The sequence below is a fragment of the Sminthopsis crassicaudata genome, chromosome X, assembly GCF_048593235.1.
Source record: "Sminthopsis crassicaudata isolate SCR6 chromosome X, ASM4859323v1, whole genome shotgun sequence".
Taxonomy (NCBI): Eukaryota; Metazoa; Chordata; class Mammalia; order Dasyuromorphia; family Dasyuridae; genus Sminthopsis; species Sminthopsis crassicaudata.
In genome coordinates, this window is record NC_133623.1 from 30,742,319 (window position 1) to 30,747,185 (window position 4,867).

Consider the following 4,867-nt stretch of genomic DNA (forward strand, 5'->3'; position numbering starts at 1 on the left):
CCCTGCCTCATGGTGACTTTCTTCTCACCCTTCCCCCTGCCTCATGGTGACTTTCTCCTTCTTATAACTACCTAACTCTTTTAGGGGGCTCAACTCCTCGATGGATTTAGCCTGCCAGTCAATGGTGTACTCCCACCTCATGGAGTGTTCCCTTTCTCCTGGTCAATTGTGAGTTCCACTGGGGAACTTGTCTTTTCCCTTGGTAATTCTTAAGACTCCTTTCCTTGCTCATTATCTGCTCTCCCATTCTACTTCATCTTTACCACTTCTGGTGTCTACTGTACCTCTTCATTTTGTCTGTAATACACTTCTCCTAATTAAACCTACCTTTTGACAGAGAACGGCCATTGTGAATTCTTCACATGACCGAACCCCAACATTTGGTGCCTATGTCAATCTCATCATTTGGAGTTAAACCCCAAACATATCATTTGGAACTAGGTGCTTCGCTGAATACATCACTACGAGCTCATTCTTTTTTACCTTAGTTGTGTCATCACCTTCATGGAAAATCTAGTGAAATCTATAAATCTCTTCTCAGATTTATACTTTTAAGCACATCAAACAAAACACATAGGATTACCAAAAACAAAAACAAAAACAAAACCCTCAATTCTAGTGAAATAAAATTGTCAAAACATTAAGGAATATCCTGGCCCTGAGGTTAAGAACACCTTGGGGGAGCTAGGTGGTCCATTGGTTAGAGTGCTGGACCTAGAGTAAGGAAAACCTGATTTTAAGATGACCTCAGACATTACTAGCTGTGTGACTCTGAGCAAGTCATTTAACTTGTCTGCTTCCCTCAGCTGTAAAATGCAGATGATAATGGTACCCACTCCCCGAGTTGTTGTGAGGATTGAATGTGATAATAATTGGAAAGCACTTAGCACAATGCCCAATATATACTAAGGAGCTTAATAAATGCTTGGTATCTTCCCCCATTACACCAGGGTAAGACATAGACTACCTTGCATAGCTCAGGAGATAAACCCTTGGCCCAGAATGCCTGTTTCCTGCTCATACCTTGGTTTGCCTTGGTTGTCCTGAGCTGTCTACACTTTGGGAGCAGACCACCAGCATCCGAAGTGTAAAAGTCATGGGACTGGCTGCCATTTGGTTCAATTAGGCAGGGCAGTGGGTATTTGATGGACAATGCTGTTGGTTTTGAAAATATTTTTGGCACGGAAACATTAAATCTGACAGCATCTAAACTGCTAAACTCATTACTTGTGAAAAGAGAAGGGGAGAAAACAGTCTTTCCTGTTGCTCCAGGCTCCAGTGAAATCCTATTACTGGATGTATAGAAGAAACCCAGATGAGTGCAGTTGAAAATGATGTAAGATCAAGTCCGCTCACAGTAACAATTTCTCTATCTGCAGTTTCACACATCAGTGTTCCCACTGCTGGTAATTCACAGCAACCCAGGGGGGCAGGACCAGGTGTGCTTGGGCCTGGGGATGCATGTGTGTAAACGAGGGGTGATTGAGAGGCAGACCGGCACTGAGTTCTTTCAGGGTGCATGTGCTCTGGGGTATTCAAAATGGAAACCCCATCACACGCACAGATGCTAAGAGGAACTGGGGTGGGGGTGGGTGGTGATGGGGAAGGCTGTTTTGAATCCATATCTTGATCTGGATTCAAGTATTGCCTCCAAGGCCCACTGCCCCGTGACCCTGGGCAAGTAGTTTTAACTTCTCAAAGTTGTGTCTCTAAGACTTGAAGTGGAAAGAAGATGCACTTAGTAGTTCTCTCCTCCAAGAGATCTCTATAATAATGAAATCACAGATCTGGCCAGAGATTGGCTTCCCACAGGCAAAGGAAACTGAAAACTCACTAATTAGAAATAGTTGGGATTTGCAGAGGGGGTGAGGGATGAGGAAAGGCAAGTTGGACAGTGAAATGTCTAAATTGGAGAAGATGCTAAAAGTTTATATATATATATATATATATATATATATATATATATATATATATATATATATATATATATATATATAGTTTGAATCTTGTCGAATCTTGTCAAATGGTATAACTGATGAATAATCATCAAGGCACTCATAAAATTGGTGGAGCTCATGAGAGAACAACATTTTTACAAAAGGAAGAAACCAAACACACAAGAATTAGTGGGAGCAGGAAATGAAGGCATTTGTACAGGAAATTTCTCGAGCCCTTCATTTGGAAATGTTCATTATTTTGGACTGGATTTCTTTATTTCTGAGCATGACCCCAAAAAGCTCCCAGATGATGAAAAAGTATATATTTCAAACTCTTGATTCTCTAATAATCATGCACGTGAAGAATTGTCACTTGGTTCAAATGAGTGTGATTCAAATTAATGAGTTTTATTGTAGTTACAGGCAATCTGATTGCCTGACTTGAAAATTAACTAATCATACTGATCAGTGGAGTTCAGTCAGGAGGGTTTGCTTGGTTTTTAAGAGACATAATCCTGAAAAGGAGTATTATTACTTAGCAGGCTGAAAAAAATAGAGATTAGCTCCTTTCCTTGTCAATCTTTTTACTTCGATCCTCAGTATGTATTTGTAGCTAGTCTAATGTGACAAGCTCTCTCCGTCTGTGTCTCTCTTTTACACACACACACACACACACACACACACACACACACACACACACACACACACAAAAGCCCACCCCTAGCATTTCCATAAGAAAGAGACTAGTTCTAGAAGACATTTCTTTTCAGACATGAAAGCACCCAAAGGTGACCACCAAGGTTAGCACCAACCCTTGGCTTCGGTTTTGCCTGGCTTCAACGATAGGAAACAATCCTGATCCTATAAGCTGTCAGCCCTGCATTGCTGATGATACCTGGCATCCTCCGGGCACCATGGAGGGAATGAATCAGAATCTTATTTCCTAAGCACTCCATGGAACTCCCACAAACCACCACGGAAGCCCCAGGCAGAAAAGAAAGAATCTGTTGGCTTCCACCCACCCCAGCTTATTTAATACTGCATTTCCATTAGTGTGGGCAATAGCGCTGTGGTGCTGAAAGGCTTTGCTCAGTGCCAGAGCCTGCATCTCTCCTCTTTCCATTATAAAAACTCTGGGGGACTGCTAGCCATTTTCCCTTTGGTTTTAAAAAGGTTGGAGACTTAAAAATAAATCCCAGAAATATGCCTATGAAGTTTTTCTAAGCTGGTTAAAAAAAAAAGTGAAAATCTAAACTACATCCTAAATTCCTAGCCTTCCTCCTTGCCCAGTTGAATTAATCCTGGGGCTTGGGCCCCAAAAGAATATTCTAATGCTACTGCCCATGGGATGAGAGCCAGAGAGAAAAGCCAAGTGCTGAGGGAGACTGTCGATCCCATGGGACACAAATGTGCAGGCTAGCCCATAGGCATCGGAAGCTTTGGTCCCTCTCAGAAAGGCTTTTTCTCCAAAGCCTACAAGACAGCTTCCACTGCAGTTTCTTCTTCACCTCTCAAAATAGGGGGCACTGGATTGGAGGGTCTGCAGAACACTTCATGGCACTTTTCCCTTTCCTGGACCTTTCTTTAAACCTCCTCTCAACAAGAACAAACAGCCCTCAGATGAAGAGTAGAGGGAATGAGGAACTCGTGACACAAAATGACATCACGATGACAAACTCTCAAAACATACCTCCTGGAAAGGGATCTCAGATAGTCTCCCTATGGAAAAAAATGAGAAAACAGGTATCTAATAGATACCCATATCATCACATCTTTAAAAAAAAAAACTTTTAAATAGAAACTTGCAGACTGGAGATCTTTTTAACTTCAGGAATTATATTTTTCAAAATCATCAATTTATATATAAATTCAAAGATTTGTCACTTTTGATGACATTCTTTATTTTTTTAAATCAAACTCTTTGAGGACAGAGACTGGTTCTTCTTGTCTTTATAGTACCAAAGCCTAGAACCACGCCTGAAACGTGGTAGGTGCTTAATCAATGCTGGTTTATTGTGGTGTGCCTCAGTTTCCTCATCTGTAAAATGATATGGAGAAAGAAATGGCAAACCATTCTAGTATCTTTGTCAAGAAAGCCCCACATGGGGTCATGAAGAGCCAATTGTGCCTGAAAGACTAAACAACTATGATTCCTTGGGAGGTAAAGAAGAGCCCACAAATGCTCCTTCCTCACCTCTTTGCCAATTTCTGGACATTATTGGAAAAGGAAACTCATAAATTGTTGTGGTGATTGGTTGACAGGCACTCATCATGAGCCTCCAATGTTGTTCCTAGGGGGTGGGGGGTATCGAATGGGCAGTTGAGTAGACTTGTCCCCCAAGGGCTCCAGAACCCTACTTGGGTTTCATCCGAGCCCAGAAAGAGAGGACTGCTATGAAAAAAAATGGAAAGAGACTTCATAATTTTACATACTGGTCTTGTTTTTCTTCAGCATGTAATGAAATGTTTATGTTAGTTGATGATTGCTAAGTTAATAATTTAAAAAGAAAAACAGAAAAGGAAAGGATTTTATTATGTTTTTAAATAGCCTGTGAATAAGCATTTTGATTTAGCAGAGATTCGGCAGCCAGAGCTAGAAAGGATTGTAGGGATCATCAACTTCAAGGCTTTGATTATACACTATACACATTATACATTATACAAGGGAAGTAAAGCCAGAGAGTTTCAGATACTAGACCAGAGTCACATAAGCAGTAAATGACAGGACTAGAATTTGGCTCCAGAACCTCTGCCTGAAAGTCCAGTCCTCTCTCCACTTGGCCACACTGTCTCTCATAGGCTTGCCACAAACTTTTACAAAAGGCATTCAATTCATTGGTTAGCTAGCCAAGTAGCCCCAGCTTCCTTCTGTCCAGAAGGCTATTTGGGGCAGAGCCCAAGCAGCCCAAGTTGAGTTTGAAAAATTCCAC